The sequence below is a fragment of the Pinus tabuliformis genome, chromosome 1_2 (genome assembly GCF_031772625.1).
Source record: "Pinus tabuliformis cultivar Carrire ecotype Pingquan chromosome 1_2, CPIR1, whole genome shotgun sequence".
Lineage (NCBI taxonomy): Eukaryota > Viridiplantae > Streptophyta > Pinopsida > Pinales > Pinaceae > Pinus > Pinus tabuliformis.
In genome coordinates, this window is record NC_142298.1 from 857,916,690 (window position 1) to 857,939,339 (window position 22,650).

A 22,650-nucleotide genomic window follows, 5' to 3' on the forward strand; every position below is an offset into this window, starting at 1 on the left:
ATTAAAGCCTTGGTCGTGTTTGCACCGTCACCTCCACTTTTACATTGGCCGATCATTCACCCCCATTTGATTGTTTACCCATTTTGAGGAACAACTGCGAAGAGTGATTTCACTAGCCATCCTTGTAACACTGTCGTGATTGGAAAATTCCAAACCTTACCTGGAATCAGCTGCTACCCATTTTATCACTCGTTCCTCAAAAGACGAGTCTCCTTTAAGCTCTTTTCAACTGACTCGTAAAATATGAAAATATTGCCGAGCCATTGGCCTCTCCAGCTCATCAAAGGGACAGGAAGTGCTATCCCTCCTCTAGATTTTAATCTTTTTGGACCTGAGGGATTATTACACAAAAAGATCGAGCGCTTGTTTTGTTCGGCTCGTTAAAAATATCGAAAATTCATCCCTTCTGTATTGTTTTATACTTTTTCGGACTTAAGGGATTAGATAACGAAAAAGGAATTTTGGAGTTACCTTTACGTTCCTTTTCAGACTCTCTAAAATTGAAAAGGACCGAGTTATCTTTGTCGTTAAACTCGTTAAAATTTTAATAGCGACAAACTTGTCTATAGACGAGAACGAGTTTCACTATCGCTAGGCTCGTTAAAACATAGCGATGGGTTTGCCCGAAGGGCAAATTATAGAACAAGCATATGTTATCCTCCTCAAGCTTGAAAAAAATAAAGAGGTACTGGTCAGCAATGACTGGGGGAAATTGGGAAGAAAAATTGAAGAAACTTTGTTGGTAGCAAGTCGCTCTTGAACATGACACTTCCACTCCGTGTCTGAGTCGGGTTGGGTTGTTTCATTCACCGGTCACATCACCATGGTCCCATCATACCATCCACATTTGGGGTTAATGCTACCAATCCATCACATCAGTGTCGCCGATATGTTCAAGAGAAGTCATTCATAGAATTCACCTGTGTCTCACCCACTACCATACATTTATACTACATTCTTTCATGACCAGCACCCTGAACCTTATATCACCAGATCGTTTTCACCTCCATTAAAATCATTTGCTCCGTTCCATGTCATTGATGTGGGATTCATTAAGGCCCTCCTGTGACGGATCATTTCTTGTCGACATCAGCTCATTATCCAAGAAGTTGATCTAGGAACACCCCATTCAGTACTTTGAAGCTTGCATGCCTCAATGGCAAGTTTCTCACTTCCGGCGACAGGTTTACATCAATGGCCTTCGACCGAAAGATTTTGCGTGGTGTTCGACGCCAAGTCCTTTATTCACACCACGTAAATTGTACTGCAGTACCTTGAGGGTCATTATCATTAACGGTGATTCCTCTCGCGCTTGTTAACAGTTTACATCATTGACTGGTAAGCAATGTCTTTCCATGTTCGACTTCAGAACATTTCTCACATGGATCGACTTGTACTTCGTGTGAAGATCAAACGCGATTGAAGAACCCCGATCTAGTTTCATCCATTTGGGCTGCGATATATATTCAGGGAAATAAAGACATCAAATGTACATCATTGTTGCACAGATAATCATCCAATCAAAAGGATGATGGCTCTATCAGAATCATCAGTCTACACTCAGACGATTGTCTATCCTATGTACATGAAAATGAATTTATAAAGTTGAGCATGGGAATGCCCGCCTCAGCTAGATCATGAAAATATTATGAAGATATTGTATTGTATTGTATCTCATTACAGGTCTCCTCCCAGCACTGAAAGAACTTCGGATCCTCATAATAAAGCATTTCACCCGACATCAAAAGATTAACGACCTCATGCTTTAGGGGGCAACTGTTATAGACATTTTTGGGCCCTACAACCCCAAGCATGAAATGTTCATAAACCAAGGGCTCCTAAGTCCCTAAAAGTGTGGTTCCAACCCCTAAAAGAACAAGGTCAACAGATTACAGCTTCTCCCAGAAGTTCTCCATGAAAAACTACTTAGAATTGGTCAAAACAGGATCATTTCAGCTGCTCCACTGGCTAAGTGCGTTGCATCTCACCTAAATACACTGTGTGGGTGCGTTGCATTTCAAAAATCCCTTCTGTGGGGTGCGATGGGTGAGAAATGACAAATGGCAGTGTCATTCCGCGAGGTGGAGAGGCAATGGAAGCTTCCAGAATCTTCTCCTAGGACACTTGCCTCACTGAATTCGACCAAGGATGAGTAAGAGACCATCAATCTCCAAGTGGAATCAAGAACTATTAGAGGGAAGACACTAATCAAATCATGAGCTGACTCATCTCCATTACAAACATCTATATATGGATCCCTCATCCCAGAGATCCAGAGGCTAGAATTTTGCATATTGTAAGGAATTGTTGTTGGTTTCTTGAGACAAACATCAGATTGTTGGGTGATCTAAGCTTTGTTTGAGTTGAAGAGGGGCTTCTTTGCTGGGAGGTTGATGCTGGGTCAGAACAACTGGTTGTAACTCCTCTTGGCTCTTTTCTTGTTTATCAATAAAAGCTATTCAAGTTTTCCTCCATGCTTTTGTGTCATTGATGCTTGCTACATTTGTATGGTCAATTTACATCTGATCCTAGATTGTTTATGATTATAGATCCATGTCTTTGTATAGTGCTATGCTTCTGTGATCTTATAGGTACTTTGTGAAGCTGGGCGTGCAAGGGAGCAGGTAGCTGAAGACTATCAAAGAAGAGAGGAATCAAATCAGGAGATTAGTGCAAGACAGAGGTTGGTCTTTCTGTTCCTCTCTATCTATAATTCATAAAGTAAAAACGAAAGTAGCTTTTCTCTGTTTGTTTCTAAGGCAGCTGTCACACCTTAGTGGGATAGAGCAGTTCTATATAGACACTTTTCCCTGTAACAGGGGGAAAGGATTTTACATTACCATAGGTTGTTGGTTCACTCCCCCTTCCCCCCTGGCCTTTGTCATACACTTCAACCCGGGGAGTTAAGGAAAATGATGGGTGTAATGCTCATACTCTCCATAAATAACACAAGCATGGTCGGTCTTAAGACTAGCGTTCTTGGTTTTCTTTTTTGGGTTATTTGTACCCTGATTTTGGTTGGGTTTCGATTAGGGGGATTACACCCAATTAGGATTCTCCCCTTGTCCTAATTCTCCTTTCAGTGTATTCTTCCCTTTCTTTTTGTTAGCATTTTTTGTGTTTGCAGTGTTGATTTGTTCAACGATTGATGTTTTTGAGGGAAGGAAGGTTGCACAAAATTAACCCCTGCATTTCGCTGAGATGGGGGGTTAGTTTGTTGAGTTGCTAGGAAATGATAGTAAGGATTTCCTTGACTAGGCTTGGTGTAGTTGGATTGGGAGGTTGAAATTGTCTCGACAACACGTGAGGGGTACAGGTGACCTTGCATGATTGGGTTATGAGGAGGCACAAGTAGATTGGGATAATACTCAGAGTTGGATGGGAATGGCATTGTAGGTGTCCCACCAAATGATTGGAAGTGGGGTTGTGAACCATACACATTTCTATGATATTGGAAGGAAATTTTGATTTGACTTTGGGTAATGTTCCCAATCAAACCATCCACGGCATTTGATGCTCCAATTTTATCTTTTCTGAAAGATTGTAAGTGAGGAGCATCAGGGAGTGAAGAGTAAAAGTACCCTGATTATGTGTAAATAAGATCGAACTATTGAGATTTACCAATGGCATCTTCATCTATTTGTGGCATAGTTATGGCTACATCTTTTTCAATTGGAAAAAAATATTTCAAAAATAAATTGAGATTAAGGGCTTTTGTGACACCGAATTTACATAAACTATTATGTTTCCTCCATTCCTGAACATGGTCAAAAATGTGGGTAGAAGTGGCTTGTTGGAAGTGATTCAACAGTTCCAGCCCTATGTCATGAAAAAATGGGAGCTAAAGGAATGAAATTAGATAAATTTTTAGGTCTAAAATGGGCCTCCTAAGGAATATTATAAAATAATAGTGGAAATAATAAAATAAGATTAGGTTACCTCATCAAGTTTTGGATGGAAAAAAAGAAAAAACTACTTTTTCATCTCGTATTTTCAACTTATCTCCCTATGATTTTACTCAAATTTTGAGCACACTCATTGGATGCAAAATTTAATTTTTCATCTAAGGATTACCCATGTTTCATACTTTTAATGGACCCTACTACACGAAAAATTTGAAATACATGAAAAAACGTGTTTGCAATCACGTTTTTTCATGTATCTCACATTTTTCATGTAGTAAGTTCCATCGAAAATATGCAACATGGGTACTCCTTATATGAAAAAGTAAATTTCACATCCAATAAGTGCTCTCACTCAAAATTTGAATAAAACCATAGGGAGATAAGTTGAAAATACGAGTTGAAAATTTTTTATTTTTATTTTTTTATCTTTTTACCTTTTTACTCCAAAAATGATGAATCATCCCGCATGGTTGACATCATCATATTAAATCCTATTTGTTATTATAAAGTTGATTTATGTTGTACATTTTTGTTTTGAGGCCCATTTTTTACCTCAAAATTTCTCTAATGTCTAGCTAAAGGTTCAAACATTCCAGGGGAACGAATAGCCTTGCTTACATACCTGTTATCGGGAAATCTAGTGTCTATGCAGAGCTGCTAGTCCCACTAAGACTGGTAGCTATCTTAGAAACAAATAAACTAAAACTACTTTCGTTTTCCTTTATGAGAAGTAGATAAGAGGGGAACAAAGGAGACCAACCTCTGTATTGCACTTGGTTCCTTGCTTGATTCCTCTCCCTTCTGATAGATCTCTACCACTCGCTTCCTCGTCTACCCAGCTTCAAAGAGCATCTGTGGAATCAAAGCAGCATAACACTATCCAAGAACAGAGATCTACTATCACAAACAATATAGGACCAGATATATATTGACCACACAAATGCATATATCATCAATCATACAAGAATGTGGAGGAAAAATTGAATAGCTTTATTAATATCAAGAATAGCAAAGAGGATTACAACCAATTGTTCTGACCCAGCGTCATCCTCTCAGCAAGAAAGCCCTTCTTCACCTCATGAAAAGCTTAGATCACCCAACACTATGATGTTACACCAAGAAACCAGCAGCACTTCCTTACAAGATACAAAATTCCAGCCCCTGGATCTCTGGGATGAGGGATCCATATATAGATGATTGCAGGGAGGTGAGTCAGCTTCTGAGATTTGATTAGTGTCCTCTCTTTGATTGTTCTTGATTTCACTTGGAGATTGATGATCTCTTACTCATCCCTGGGCAAATTCAGAGAGGCAAGTGTCATAGGAGAAGTTTCTGGAAGATTCCATGTCGATCCACCTTGCAAACTGTCTCTGCCATTTGTCCACTCTCGCTCATTGCACCCTGCAGAAGGGCTATCCAGTATGCATCGTACCTTTTACTCTGGGTAGGTGGGATGCATCGCACCTTCTGCACTAGGCAGTCTGTATGGTCCAGTTTTAACCAGTTCTGAGCAGTTTTCTGTGGAGAACTTCTGGGAGATGATGTAATCTGATGACCTTGTTCTTTTAGGGTGTGAAACAACACTTTTAGGGAATTAGGAGCCCTCGGTTTATGGACATATATGATTGGGGTTGCAGTGCCCAAAAATGTCTATAACAGTTTCCCCCTAAACCATGAGGTCGTTAATCTTTTAATGTCGGGTGAAATGCTTTATCATGAGGATCCGAAGTTTTTTCGAGCTGGAAGGTGATCTGTAATAAGATATAGTACAATACGTTATCTTCATAATATTTTCATGATCTAGCTGAGGCGGGCATTCCCATGCTCAGCTTTATAAATTCATTTTCATGTACATAGGACAGACAATCGTCTGTGTGTAGACTGATGATTCTGGTAGAGCCATCATCCCTTAGATTAGATGATTATCTGTGCAACAATGATGTACATTTGATGTCTTTATTTTCCTGAATATATATCGCAGCCCAGATGGATGAAACTAGATCTGAGGTCTTCAATCTCGTTCGATCTTCACTCAAAGTACAAGTCGATCCATGTGAGAGATGTTCTCGAGTCGAACATGGAAAGACATCACCTGATTACCAGCCAGTGATGTAAGCTGTTAACAGGCGTGAGAGGAATCATTGATAATGATGATGACCCTCAAGGTAAGACAGTACAATTCACGTGATGTGAAAAATGGACTTGGTGTCGAACACCACGCAAAATCTTTCGATCGAAGGCCATTGATGTAAACCTGTCGCCAGAAGTGAGAAACTTGCCATTGAGGCATGCAAGCTTCAAAGTACTGAAAGGGTTGTTCCTAGATCGACTTCCTGGATAATGAGCTGATGTCGACAAGAAGCGATCCGTTGTAGGAGGGCCTTAATGAATCCCACATCTATGACACGGAATGGAGCAAATGATTTTAATGGAGGTGAAAACGATCTGATGATATAAGGTTCAGGGTGGCGGTCATGAAAGAATGGAACGTGAATGTATTGTAGTGGATGAGACACAGGTGAATTCTCTTAGTGACTTCTCTTGAACATACCGGCGACACTGACATGATGGATTGGTAGCATTAACCCCAAAAGTGGATGGTGTGATGGACCAATGGTGATATGACCAGTGAACAAAACCCAACCCGACTCGGATGCGGAGTGAAAGTGTAATGTTCAAGAGCGACTTGTTACCAATAAAGTTTCTTCAAGTTTTCTTCCCAATTTTTCCCCAGTCATTGCTGACTAGTACCTCTTTATTTTTGTCAAGCTTGAGGAGGATAACATATGCTTGTTCTATAATTTTCCCTTCAGGCAAACCCATCGCTATGTTTTAACGAGCCTAGCGACAGTGAAACTCGTTCTTGTCTGCATGGACAAGTTTGTCGCTATTCGGTTTTAACGAGTTTAACAACAAAGATAACTCGGTCCATTTCAATTTTAGAGAGTCTGAAAGGGACGTAAAGAAAACTCCAATAATCCTTTTTCATCCTATAATCCCTTAAGTCTGAAAAAGTATAAAATAATACAAAAGGGATGCATTTTCGGAAATTTTAACGAGCCGAACAAAACAAGCGCTCGATTTTTTTGTGTAATAATCCCTCAGGTCCAAAAAGATTAAAATCTAGAGGAGGGATAGCACTTCCGGTCACTTTAACGAGCTGGAGAGGCTAATGTCTCGGCAATCTTTTCATATTTTACGAGTCAGATGAAAAGAGCTTAAAGGAGACTCGTTTTTCGAGGGACGAGTGATAAATTCGGGTAGCGGTTGATTCCAGGTAAGGTTTGGAATTTTCCAATCACGGCAGTGTCACAAGGATGGCTAACAGGATCACTCTTCGCAGTCATTTCTCAAAAAGGGTAAACAATCAAATGGAGGTGAATGATCGGCCAATACAGAGTGGAGGTGATGATGAGAACACGACCAAGGCTTCAAAGGCTGATGATAATGCATTCACGATGGTTATTTACCGGAAATTGGTTCATTTTTTAATGAATGAGCTTAAACTCTAGGGGAAACATTTGCTCACTGCTTATGTTTAATTTTTAACGAGCTTGAACTCCACATAAAAACTGCTCGATCCAGTCGTATAATAAGGATGTCTCATCTAAGATGCCATTTTTTATGGAGCTTGCACCTTATAAAGCTTTGCCCCACATCCTTTCTTTATGCAAGTTAGGAAACGATCAATCCTACGAGTTTAAAGGGTTAGAGGACCTACAAATTTAAAAAATAAATGGTCGCTCTTCGCTTGCATGCTAAAAGGTTTGCATGCCCCCAGGTATAGCAAAAAATTTCCAGGTTACCAAAGATTGTTCCATCCGCATTGTAGACAAAACACTTCCTCGGCGATGTCCACCGAAATAAACAAAGGTGAGTGGCGCAACTTGCCTCCACTCACATAACTTTAACGAAGGAATCTTATTCCAGTCTAATCTCATAAACCAGTCATATATCCTTCGCGGAAACCTACCCTATGCCCAAGGTTTTCCTGCCGAAACAGACCAGGGTGCATGCTCGCTGGGTTTCAATCATGTCCTCCCGAATCACTCGCGCTCATCAGGTGGACGGACTGGGGATTGATGAGACATTCCTTGCATGAAAAGACCATTTAGGGATGGTATTTGACTATTTGCTATGTGTGAGCCGGGGAATGAAAGCTGGTCTACGAGCTTGACCACTCTTCATGCGGAAAACACATTACTCTAAAGAGCGAGGAGACAATGGCTCCCATGCAATAAATATAGTTGCGTCCAAGGAGTAGATTATAATATAGGGTTCCTTGGACTACCATTACATTCATGTGAACAGTTTTCCTTCTCAATGCTATCGGCACATTGGGAATGATCCCTAACGGTCGACTGGTTCCTTTGTCAAAGCCTGTTAGATTTCTCATCTCAGACAAAAGCGATGGCGAACCAAGCGCTTTCCAAGCAGTTGAGGAAAGGATACTCACAGAAGCCCCTTCATCTATGATGGTACTGGCCATGACCATTCTGTATATTTGTGCAATGATTCGAAATGGTACACTAGCCGGTAAACGGGGTCTGCCTAGTAGATTCCAGTCGAAAGAAACAACTAGGTTGCTTGGAGGTGGGACCAAATAAACGACCGGATATGACTCTGACGAACTTCCTTCCTGCAGTAAAGGAATGGGTAGACTACCCCCATGTTCATCGGAGTCTGTGTTTACGAAGAGAATTTGAACGGTGTCGTTCAACTGCCACCTCGACCTTTTGACTTTCGTCTGGTGTGGATTCAGATGGTTTATCTTCAATGATAGACACTTCGACCGACCAAAATGGCGTGTCATTCGGATTTTCAACTAGTGATGGACTTGGCAAGAGTTTCTTATATCCAGGAGGAAGCTGTAACAGTGAAACCGGACAGTCATCCAAAACTCTTTTAGCCTCATCTAGGAAGGGACAACGGTGGACGGCGTGATCGCCTTCACACAGTTTACAAGGGAATTTACTTTTCCTTTTCTGTCCCAACACTTCGCTTTCACTAGTTGACGGTGTACTTTCAACATGATCATCAGAGGTTGTTGACACCGGATTGTGCAAACGAGGAGACCAGTCCCTTAAGATCCGAGGGATGCAGGGACAATCTCGATGATAGTGATCTCCTTTGCAAATGACACATGGAGATTTAGGCTTTGACAGTGCAGTGTGTGGATTTTCACTAGATGATGCCTGGTTTCCCTTTTTCACCTTTGGCTCCTTCTTCTTCCTCTCTTTCTTCTCCTTCCCCTTCTTCTCCTTCTTAGTTACTTGATTTTTGGCTTTACCAGCTTCATCAAGCGAAGAGGAAAGAGGAGAGGGAGAATCGGACGAAGTAGAAGGTTGGGGGTAGCTTTGGTATCGTCTAGTTGCCGACTTGATTGCTCAAGAATCACGGTGTTCTGAACGATAGAGGTTGAGAAGAGCCATACGGGCAGGCCGATTGTCAATCCTGGGAACGACAATGTGGCCATATGGGGTGCACCAACATCTGCCCAAGAGGAGAAAGGACTAGGATTTCCTCCAAGGGGAAATCCTTGGTTGGTGGACTCCATTTTTCTCAACCTAAGACCAATGTAGGAAAGGTGATGTTTATTCCGATTAAAATAAATTTTATACGCTTTGACACAACTTGTTTTTTCAATTTTTAAGAGTCGAGAAAAAAAAAAGATGACTCTAGTGGCCTTCGATTTTTAATGAGCTTGAAGTGACAAGTGCTCAGATGGACCTTTTCCTTTTAGGAGTCTGAAAAGGAACGAAAGAGACTACTCTGGAAGTCTAGACAGAGGGATTACCAAACCAATCACAAAACTGCAGAATACTTTTTACAGTACGGCAGTCAATCTTCCTGAATGTTGTGTTCAGTGCATTGCGATCGATAGGGCGGCAGACATGGCTTCCTATGGATAAAGGATATAGCCTATTATGGTCTCCCAATATATACTCGACGGTACGTGGGAGCACAAGTCCGTACTGGCACTTGTCGTCTCAAAGTGGAGGAATCACCCAACCAGCGATGAAAACAACAGTTACCAGGCTTTACGACGCCAGAATAAGTCTCTAGCCTAGACTTCTAAATGTTGTGCGTTAGGTTCCAAAGCGTTTTTAGATTCATTAAATTTATTTTACAGTTGATCTTGTTTAAGAAATTTGCCTTTTAGGTTCACCGCGTCATGTAGATATACAATTCCTAAAATGCAATCTAAGATGATAAACAATCGTTTAATCTTCTTTTTGCAATGAAAATCCTAGCTACTAAAGAAGGAGAGATGATATTCTTTCAACATAGAGCAGAGAGCACACACTATATGCATTGTCCTAAATCAAACCAACAAACAGTCTAAATGCAAATGCACATGCATGTATTTGTTTTCAGCGTTCTTAATGTGTGAATGATAAAAAGAAAGCTAAGCGCAAATCTGAATTATTTTTCAAAGCGACATTACTAACAAGCTTCTTTTCAAGACAAAATGAAGACAATGACGACACTTTGCGATTTGGAATTGAAAACCTGCTTTCGACACTTGAAAAACTACTAATTCAAATCAAATACAAGAGTAACAATGCAATCGACTATCAAGAACAATTGGATTCTCTTCTACAACTGAAAACAACACTTGTGACACTTCCAAATCAAGAAACGACGGTTCAATTACGCTACTTCTTTGTAAAAGAGAACTAAAAATGGCTCACAATACATAAAAACATTTACAGTTATTTGCACAATGGAGGCGGAATAATGGCAAGGAAGGGGGTTTCCACAGAGGTATACTGACTACAGACAGCAAAACTCCTGAATAGAGATGAAAAGAGTGAAAAAAAACCAAATTCTGGAGGCAAAATTAGCCTTCTCTGACCATCGCACCTGTTACACAGGGATTCCAGTATGCATCCCACCTACTGCACACGGGAAGTGTGATGCATACTGATATCCTTGAAGAGAGGGTGCGATGGTACAGTGCGAGACTTTTGATCCAGTTCTTGCTCACAATTTGCATCACAGTTCAGGGATTTAGGCCGAGCAAGTGATAATCAGTAAATAAATCACAGGGGTAGATCTAAGGAGGTTACTAGAGCCACCACAAGGGCAATTAGGATGTTTACAAATCAATTGTTTAGTTTATAAACAAAACCCAGAGATAGACTGAAGCAGCATTGATCTACTTTGCACTTGCATAGTAAATGCAGTTCAAAGGCTAGTTGGCTTGACTTCAGGCTTCGTCTGTAAGTTTATAAAGCAAACAAGTATAGAAAAGCAAACAAGCTATTCGCTCCCCAATGGAGTCGCCATTTTCTTATCGGGAAATCTAGTGTCTATGCAGAGCTGCTAGTCCCACTAAGACTGGTAGCTATCTTAGAAACAAACAAACTAAAACTACTTTCATTTTCCTTTATGAGAAGTAGATAAGAGGGGAACAAAGGAGACCAACCTCTGTCTTGCGCTTGGTTCCTTGCTTGATTCCTCTCCCTTCTTATAGATCTCTGCCACTCGCTTCCTCGTCTACCCAACTTCAAAGAGCACCTGTGGAATCAAAGCAGCATAACACTATCCAAGAACAGAGATCTACTATCACAAACAATATAGGACGAGATATATATTGACCACGCAAATGCATATATCATCAATCATACAAGAATGTGGAGGAAAACTTGAATAGCTTTATTAATATCAAGAATAGCAAAGAGGATTACAACCAATTGTTCTGACCCAACGTCATCCTCTCAGCAAGAAAGCCCTTCTTCACCTCATGAAAAGCTTAGATCACCCAACACTATGATGTTACACCAAGAAACCAGCAGCACTTCCTTACAAGATACAAAATTCCAGCCCCTGGATCTCTGGGATGAGGGATCCATATATAGATGATTGCAGGGAGGTGAGTCAGCTTCTAAGATTTGATTAGTGTCCTCTCTCTGATAGTTCTTGATTCCACTTGGAGATTGATGATCTCTTACTCATCCCTGGGCAAATTCAGAGAGGCAAGTGTCATAGGAGAAGTTTCTGGAAGATTCCATGTCGATCCACCTTGCAAACTGTCTCTGCCATTTGTCCACTCTCGCTCATCGCACCCTGCAGAAGGGCTATCCAGTATGCATCGCACCCTTTACTCTGGGCAGGTGGGATGCATCGCACCTTCTGCACTGGGCAGTCTGTATGGTCCAGTTTTAACCAGTTCTGAGCAGTTTTCTGTGGAGAACTTCTGGGAGATGTTGTAATCAGCTGACCTTGTTCTTTCAGGGTGTGAAACAACACTTTTAGGGACTTAGGAGCCCTCAGTTTATGGACATATATGATTGGGGTTGTAGTGCCCAAAAATGTATATAACAATACCATTTCGTTGTAGGGCCAGTGAGGGTGCATTGAAACATCATAAAGTGAACTAAGTACTCTATGATGCTATTGGATGAGCACCATAAATGGAAATCCATAAGGTGGTTGGTGGGGTCCCCCCCCCCTGTTTTCCCTCAAACTTAGCGATGTCTGAAGGAAATTTGGTTGGCATAGGGGGGCATTGTTAATTGTGAGCAATGCGATCATTTATAAGCTTATTTGGATATAGAAGATATAAGGAAACTACAATGGGGATTTTGTTGGTATTCACCATCATAAAGAGAGTTTGAAAGTTTGTGTTCAATGGAATCCCTTGCGAAGAAGTAAGAGTAGGACTACTTGGATGGGTAGTATGTGGACTCCCCTGAGGGGTATTTAAAGGAGTATCTTGAGAGGGAGTGGTCTTGATCAATATTCCCCAAGAAAGGTTGAGACAATAAAAGTGAATGAATGTTGCCTTGTGCACCGAAATGGTGAGAGACCTAGCACACCTCTCGGTAATGGGGCGAGGTTTTGGATGCATCGAGAGAAACATGTGACTCTTAGGTCCCCTATGGTGCCCTAGAAAGTGTGTGTTACTTATATATGGTGAGGGGGGATTTTCTGGGAAACCAAATGAATCACATACATAAAACAAAGCCAAAAATGAATGGTTAATTTTCCTTTTATCTATCTAATAAGTGAAACAATCAACCAAAAAAAGGTTTTGTGAGGTTTTTTGTGTATGATAAAAATCCTATAAAGACCTAAATGTCCTTTTCACTCAAATAGTAACTGGACCTTGATAATATTTCATAGTAAGATACCTGGGCCACGTCTCAAAAGTGTTGGAAACATTTCTAGTAACCAAGAACAAACAAAGGCTGAGAAGGTTATCTTTTGGGGCACTAGGGCTACGTATCGAAAGAATTGTCAATGCTTCCAGCATCCTAACCAAAATCACCTCAATTATAAGTGCTCTCACACCGCAAGCTATAAGGAAAGATGCCCTAAGTTTTGGCCACTAAGTTATTTGTGTCTAGTGGGAATAAATGAATCTCAGTTTTTAGTTCTCAGTTTTGGACCCAATACCCCTACCACATGTCGGGAGACAACATGAAGGTATGTGATAGTCTGCCACCTAGGCCTTACCCCCTTCATGAGTTTCTTCTCATTATTGGATTTGTCACAAGATGATATAGGATTTAAAGCTCGCTAGAAGACAACTTATATATTTCAAGATGTAAAACAACCACGTCGGCTTATGCGTTGCCTACCCCCACAATCCTAACCTAAAATATAAATTATCTTGTGGCCCGTGTGGGGAATTTGATGAGTTCAATTTAAGGTTACTTTTAGAGAGTGTTTTCTTCACTTAGGGTGTGTAACAAAAATGTAAGCTAAAAGAAACTAAGTACAAGGTTTCCAAGAGGAGGATACCATTTATACAAATTTTAAGGTAGCTTAGTCTATGGAGTGTAAGTGTGTGCAATTGAGATTGTAAGCATACAAAATGTGAAGTGACATGGATATGTAGTGATCCTTTACAACTCCCCTAATTACACTATGTTATGCTTGTTCCTTGCAAGAAAAGAAATAATGTGTGGATGATGAGCCACTTACTTCCTTCCTTATTAGACTGTGAGCATATAGGGAGATAGATATTTAGTGATTTGAGAAAGATTTCATATGCCACCACAGGGTCGCCATAAGGACGCAAGGGAGGAAGGGGCTACTCTCTTTCTTTACTAATTCCAAGACCTAGTCCCAATAATAATTGAAATGAAATAAAAGATTTGGTTAGCACAACAAGTAAAAAGATGTGTGGATTTAAGGCCACTTACTTTCCTCCTAGTTAATCTAAGTGTGATGTGAGTTCTGGAATGAGAAAAACAATTTGAAAAGATATGTGGATTAGGGCCACTTACTTTCCTCCTAGTTAAGCTATGTTTTGATGCAAATTTCAAAGTAAAAGATAAGCAATTTCCCTACTTATGGTGGTTAGAAAATAAAATTGAAAGCTTATCTGAACTAGAAAAAATTGCATGAGTGCACGCAGGTCACTAGAAGTTGCCACAACACTATGGAAAAAGGGAATTACAATGAAATTCTAAACTATCTATGTGTTTCGTAGGTTATGTTTTGTATAGGCGCGAGACCTGTCCGACTGTCTCTGCAAAAATCCATGAGGTTGGCTCAAAAAAATAAACAGGGGACTTTTCAGTCATGCACAAGTCCAAGGGAGGCTTGCACAAGTCCAAAAAGGTTATGTGATGGAAACATAGTGAAGAAACTAAGATTAAAGACCTGCAAAACAACCAATTAGACTAAAAAAGTCGAGCAAGTGGATTCGCCATTTTGTATGGTGTGTTTGGTCGCCTATGAGTCCCAAAAACACCTTTCTTGAAGTTGGTTTCTTCCTCCAAGGAGCATACAAACAAACGAGTGATGTTAGTGAGTGAAGATGGACTAAAAAAGCATTGAATGTAATGGAAACAATGCATAAAAAAAATTAAACTAAATAACACAAAATAATCTTGTGAAGCAAAACAAATCAATAAAAGAGTAGGAAAATGATCATCTTTATTGATTATTGGTGGTGGAAGAATTACAAATAAAGTATCAATGAAACTTGAAGAGAGTTTCTTTAGAAATGGTGCTCAATAACTCTCAATAATGATTTCCCCTTTTCAATCTATTTTTCAAGCCCTTTCTCTCTCAAAGAAGCATAGAGAACATTTTACAATGGTGGAATTGTCCTCACAATGGAATGCTAGATTACTTTGGAGCAATTTTGGAAGCATAACAATGTACAGCTTCTTCTTTCTTTTTATATCCATGAACTTGTATTTATAGAAATTTTGAACACTCTTTCCCTCATTTGTATCATCAATGAGGTTGCTTGCCTCATAAATGAAATGAGAGCTACTATCCTCTTTCCATTAAGGCTACTTGGGGCTCAAGGCTCGAATGGTCAGCCCATCATGTCAAGAGGTGAATTGTTTTTCAAGCAAGTTAGTGTCTCAGTGTGTTGATTGGACTTATCGTGACCCTCACGGCTATCGAAGAAAAATTCACGATGTAGTGAATCTTTGGCTTTGGAGCACCCACAAGGGTTGATTCTTAAATTCAACCTTAGGAAATATTTTGATTTTTTCTCTTCACGATGTTTCCAACTGAAAATGTAACCCTTGTACATGTTGTTCAATGACTATGAGTGTCTTATTTTGCATACAAATGAGTGTAACATTTTTTCATAATAATAGTGGCATATGACTTGGATAGCCATGTGGGGAGTATGTGGGTGCCACATGGTGGGTTGCATGATATGACCAAATTTAAATGGCCATATGATCTGATCTGGGAATCGGACAGAGTAAATTTTGTAGCGTTGGAAAGCTCTCAATGAGACAGACCTAATGATGTCATCCATCATAGGTTTTAAGGAAGTTGTAAAAGGTCGGAAAATTTAGACCTTGTTTCCATAAGGAGACATTGGAGGTTGGGTCCAGCATAGTAACTACCTCCTACTACCTTAGTGTTGGCTTGATGGGCCTTGACCTAGGTTCAACATTAATTTGCCAAGCAAATCCCTACACTACTGGCCTTTTTGGCATCAACCCACGGAGCGCAAACTGAAGTCTCACCCAAAGTAGTATGGGGGGATACAAGAACCAAGTTTTCTCACCCAGAGACGGTAGTGATGTCGTTTTATACCCTAAACATTCCTTCGCATAGGTCAATAAGCCTTCTAGGGCTTATTGATATACTTCTCTTATTCATTCTTCAGACCTCCACGAAGGTCTACGATCATCCTTTGCATACCCTAGATAGGCGGATCAGGCACTTACACACCTTTATAATTACTCTTTACTTATGTTTTTACCCAAATTAGCTTAAGTATTGAATAGCTTCACACGTGTTAAGATGATCTTCGCGTAAACAACTATTCTTACTTGTGTTCATATAACAAAGCAAAACATATGGATTCACACATCAATACAGCATTAAAACATAAACCCAGTATTATTCATAACATAATCATATGCAGAAGTAAAATAGATTATACACAGATAATTCCAGAATAATTCTCTTTATTGATGTTCAGATCCTCTTTACAGACTCCAACTACCTTGCGCACACAACTGTAGGGGTCCGCGCACTCAGCTGCAAAGTTCTACCCTAGGCCTCTACACACACAGCTGCAAAGCCTCTTTCCTACGCTAAGACTCTTCGCTCTTAGCTCTCACATACCCATTACATAAACATAACAAGACTCAACTGAACTTCCAAAAACTGTCTTATACTCTTCTAAGACTTCCCTTTTTATACAATCCCATGGTCTGCAAACCATGGGTGGATCTCTTGAAGCCGACACAAGTTACATAAACTAAGGGCGAAAACCCTTATTGACTCTTTACATCTTCATGCTCCGCGGCCACAAAATGCGGAGACTTTACATTTTTTATGCAAAACTTGGGCTTTTAACCCAAAAAATGACCCTAGGGGACCCATTCCGAAGAGGCCCCCAACACAAACATGGTGACTCGCCCCTGAGTCACTCTGCTAGCATGGAGATCTTGTCGTGAAGACCTCCCAGCTCTACTTGTACCACTGCAACTTCGGCAGCACACTGCATCACCGCTTGCTTAACATGTTCCACCAACTGCTCCATTGTTGGTCTTGCACTATCCGCCTTGATTTGCTGCTGTGTTGTCTACAGGTCTGCCAGCTTTCCTTCAATGGTGTTCGTGAGCACATAGGCTTCATCTAGCTAAGGCCCCAATCTGGCCTTTAGTACGGCCTCCCTGTGTTGTGTTGCGTCCACTTGTTCCTTCAATGCTAGGGCGGAGCTCTGTTTCCAAGTACCAGTTCATCGGTATTACATCCAAAGTATGACAAAACAGATGCACTCATTCAGGCTGAGGCTCCGCTCCATAAACCTTAGTCCATTTGGCCAGGTAATCGCGTGGGTCATTCCTTCCATCATATTTCTCTTTTAGCCACACTTTTGGATGACCAAACCACAATCTCATCATATTTTTGTACACGCATCAATCATCAAAATTGTCTTTGTGCGTACCCCACCGTCTTGCAAGCGTAGCGCACAGTGCCCAATCCAAGGCCTGGAAGTGATGCTTCTCTAGCACTTCCTTTTCGAATGCATCCAAAAATTTATCAACATCAGTTAAACCTTCATAATAGGGCAGACTCCTTACCTCTGATGATACACAGCACAACAACTTGGTCATCATATTACAGCACAACGTAGATACTTCATGCAGTCGATTCTATCAGTGCTCCAATTCCTCATCTGAATCTGATGTGCGGGAACTTTCAGAGTCCCAAGAAATGCGTCCATCTGCTGTGGGATTCACCCAATCCTGATCTTGCGTCGTTATCTTATAAATATGGTCCAAATCATCATCGCTTTCATAATCGCAGACCAGTTTAGTATAGCGTGGTCCTTTTGCAAGGGCTAGGGGCACTACTACACGGAGAGATTTCTTCTCAAATATCATATTCTGCTTCTTCAAATTGATTACCCCATTCATGTCAGTAGACCAATCGATCCCAAGGAGCACAAGGTAGGGATTGTTGTCGTCCACAATCTCTATCACTTCATAATCAGCCAATGCACTCGTGCCCTCAATATCAACTATCACTCCCTCTAATCTTCCCATGGGGATGATTTTCTGTTGATTTTCCATTCTTAACTAAGTCAAAGACCACTGCAATGCAGGTTGTTGGCTTGTTGGGGCTTGACCCAAGTTCAGAGGTGATTTAGCCAAACAAATCCCGGTACTACTGGCCCTTTCGGAAATAGTCCACGGAGCATGGACTGAGGTCTCACCCGAAGTAGTCTAGGAGGGTGCTAGAACCAGGTTTCCGCACCCTGGAGATGTTTGATGTTTTCAAGTGGTCTGTGGTTTGACCCTGCGCGCACGTCGCTACGTGCACTTATCAATACTTCGCAGTCGGTGATGCTGCCTTCACACAGCCCTACTCGGGGCCCGAATAGTGTTATTACCCAAATCCTTACTAGTAACCCAATATTAGTTGATTAACTTAGCTTATTTGTATGCTTTTAGTTATACTTAACACTATTCACCATTCATACAATAGCGTGTTGTAAATAAATAGTATAATTGCAATTGATATCAAACATGTAATAACATAAGAACAGATACAAAGAATTTAGATAAACTTCTCTTTATTATTCTACTTCCTTGGTTACAGACTTGACTCCACCCTACGCACTCAACTACAGGGGTCTGCGCACTTAGCTGCGAACTCTACTAGGCCTTTGTGCACTCAGCTACAGAGCCTCTTCCTACTACTATGACCCAAGATACTAGACTTTTTCTCTATGCTCGCTATCCTTTTTACTCCATCCATTTTTTAACTCTACCTAACTTCACTACTTTACAACTTAGAGCCTTGCTCTATTTATACAATCCCATGGTCTGCGGACCATGGGTAGGCCGACACTACATTCAAAACTTAGGGCGGATAGCCCTAAGACTCTAACATACAATTCGCACTCTACGCCCGCAATTCGCGGAGTTTTTATAATAATATTACTCAAAACATGGGTTTTAAGCCCCAAAACATGTTGTGGGGGGGATTCCATGCCCAATAGGCCCCCAACACAAACACCGTGACTCACCCTCGAGTCACTCGGTCAACACAGAGATCTTGGCGCGGAGTCACTCTAGCTGGTCCCGAACGGTCTTGATTTCTGTAGCACACTAAGTTGTTACTTGCTGAACCTGCTGCATTGTCTCTTCTGAGACCTCTGTGGCCGAATTATTTCTGTTCATTTATACTGACATCTGCTTCATATGTTTATAGTCCCATGCCCTTATCCAGCTCCTTGGTTCGCGAAGACTGTGCTTCGGCCGGCTAGTCAGATAGCCATAGATACCCATCATGCACCAGGCATAGCAGCTTCCTGATGACGAAAATGGTGATGGGCGCGCGGTGGAAATGTAGTATCCATAACAAGTGCAGCAACCCGGCCTTTTCCACACCGCGCAACCATTTTCGCGGCTCTAACACTATCACTTCCCCCTCTTTATTTTGCTTCATCAAGTTGGCTATCTCTAAGTGCAGGAACTTCTCGTTGTCCACGAGGTCCCAGTCTTCAAATTTCATGGTTGCCACGCAGCCTAGGTGCGTGCCCTCAAATATAATGCCGTCGGGGAGGAGCGGAGTCTGGAGCGAGCTTTTTATTTCATCCAGGTTCTTTGGCACCTTGGTTTTCCCTCTGCCGACAGTTTTGTTACAGAGCGCAATGGTTGGATGTCCTCCTCCACATCTTCTTCTTCTTCTTCTGCGGTGGCAATCAGGGCCTACAAATCTTCCTCCTCCTCATCTATTTCAATCATAACTGCCTTTCCATTCTCTTCGATGGATAATTTGTGCCATAGATTCCTTGGGGACATGTGTACTAGACCCATTTCCAGTTTGTCCTTATTGGGCCTTGGTGTTCGCGGTGATTTGGGGATTTCTGTTACCACTCTGGCACCTTCTGGAATATCCTCCAGCATGTGGGTCTACGCAGCCTCGATGGTAGTTACCTTCTCAATTCCTAACCCATCCTTAGTGGTTGTCATCCTCTCTAGGTTGTATTCTGTCTCTCGCAAACTTAGGGGCTCAATTATCACTCGGCTCTCAACATTTGGTCATTTGAGAATTGAGTGATTGGAACCATTTGTTGGCTTGTTGGGGCCTAACCCAGGTTCAGAGGTGATTTAGCCAAAAAAATCTCGATACTACTAGCCCTTTCGGCAATAGTCCGCGGAGCGTGGATTGAGGTCTCACCCAAAGTAGTATGGGAGGGTGATAGAACCAGGTTTCCGCACCCTAGAGATGTCTAATGTTTTCAAGTGGTCTGTGGTTTGACCTTGCGTGCACGCGCTATGTGCACTTATCAGTACTTCGCAGCCGGTGATGCTGCCTTCGCGCAGCCCTACTCAAGGCCCGAATAGTGTTATTACTGAAATCCTTACTAGTAACCCAATATCAGTTGATTAACTTAGCTTATTTGTATGCTTTCAGTTATACTTAACAATATTCACCATTCATACAACAACGCGCAGTAAATAAACAGTATAATTGCAATTGATATCAAACATGTAATAACATAAGAATAGATACACAAAATTCAGATAAACTTCTCTTTATTATTCTTCTTCCTTGGTTACAGACTCGACTCCGCCCTACACACTCAGCTGCAGGGGTCCGCACACTCAGCTGCAGACTCTACTAGGCCTCTACGCACTCAGCTGTAGAGCCTCTTCCTACTACTACGACCCAAGATACTAGACTCTTGCTCTATGCTCGCTATCCTTTTTACTCCATCCTTTTGTTAACTCTACTTAACTTCACTATTTTACAACTTAGAGCCTCGCTCTATTTATACAATCCCATGGTTCGTGGACCATGGGTAGGCCGACACTACATTCAAAACTTAGGGCGAACAGCCCTAAGACTCTAACATACAATTTGCGCTCCACACCCACAATTCGCGTATTTTTTACAATAATATTACTCAAAACTTGGGTTTTAAGCCCCAAAACATGCTGTGGGGGGATTCCATGCCCAACACACGTCTCCCCATCCTCTCCCATGTCTATTTAGGCAAGACATTCGCATCCGACCCCAGATCTAGAATAACTTGATCCATCTCATATTCTCATATCTGTGTAGTGAGCCTCATCTCACGCCCTGTTCTCGCCTTATGCCTACCAATCTTCCTGACTATGCGCGGTCCGTCAGTAGCGTTTTCTTTTCTGACACACTTATTGATCAGTTCCTGTAGTCCTTTTATAGCCTTGTTATCGCGCAACAACTTCATACAGGTATCTAAAAAGTAGTAAGCATGGAAGGGTCCATTTATTCAGCTGGCTTATCCTGACTTCCTAGGGTAGAGGCCTCTGTCAAGCTTTTCTTTGCTTCCATAAATGTTTCCCTCATGCGTTCTAGATCAAACCTGATCTCCTTTTCTAGTGCTTTGCTGACCCACTTACCTTCTTCAGGCTGCTTCCCCTTATCTTCGCCAGTCGTCATTCCACTCCACAACACAATATTTCCCTTAGGATCCTCCTCGCGAGGCTCAACCCACATCATTACTGGTTCTGAGTCGGTTGCTGAGGTTATGCCCCCTTTTCGTGTATCTTAGCTAATAATATAGGGAAATCCTCTGTCGCATGGTCAAATTGAGTACAATATTGACATGATAGAAGTGTTGGATTCGAGCAGTCTCACGCGTAGTGTCCCAGTCCTCCACAGTTGTAACAAATGACCTATCCACGACCTCTACCAGGTCCTCCTCCACCTCGGCCTCATCTGCACCCTTGATATTCACCTCGTGCTCCCCCAGCGCCTTGGTCTGGAGGCCAGGTTTTTACCTGCACCCTATATGCGGGCATTCTATCCATCATCAGCTCATAACTACGACAATTATGCTCATCATGACCTACCAATTGACAGAAGTTGCAGAAGAGTTGTTGCGGTGTCTGTACAAATTTCTGCAACAAATGGCAATTGTTTGTCGCATGTTTTCCAACTACTTGACAGATAGCACACCATAGCGCGGGCCTTGTACTTGGCCCTGCTAGAGCTTCCGGCCTCAGAGGCATTGGTCCCCCTATTGCAACATAATTTACGAAGACTGGACAGTGATCTTTGTCATGCCCCTGACTTTTGCACTTCAGGCACCAAACTTCTTCGCGCACCTCTGGCCGAGTTGTTCTATCTTTCTTCAGACTCTAAAATTCTAGGCACAGGTTCTGCAACTGTGCATGAATCTGTTGAACCCCCAAATTAGCATCTTGCATCAGTGTCTCATGCAATCTCATTGCAATCTCCAGGGCTTCTGCCTGGGTTCCAATCTTTTGTTGTGACAAAGCAACCCTTAGATGAGGCAAGAGTGAAGCCACAAACCATTCGTGGTGCTGCCCATCCGTAAGATTCATATTGGCTTCGTGGATTATGCACTTCAACCTTTGATCCAAATCCGAAGGTGTCTCGCCGGCCTTCACCATGATCTCCTTCAAGCCCACAATTGACTAAGCTTCAGATTTGGGTCTATTGAACTCCTTATTCAGCGCGGTCTGAATATCTGCTAATGCAGCCATCAGATTATCAGTGTAGTATTTAATATACCACATTAGCACACGTTCCTGCAAAGTGGTAACCAATGTTTCTTTCTTCATCTGATCATTTGTAATACCCTGAGCTTCCCATACAGCCTTCATGACAAACCAAAATTGGTCTGAGTCCTCAGTTCCCGATCCCTTGAATACAGGAGAAATTATTGAATTCACCATATTAGATGGTGGCGGAGGTGGCAATGGTGTGGGTGAAGGCGTATGTGGTGGAGGTGAAGATGGAGGTGGTGTGGGTGAAGGCGTATGCGGTGGAG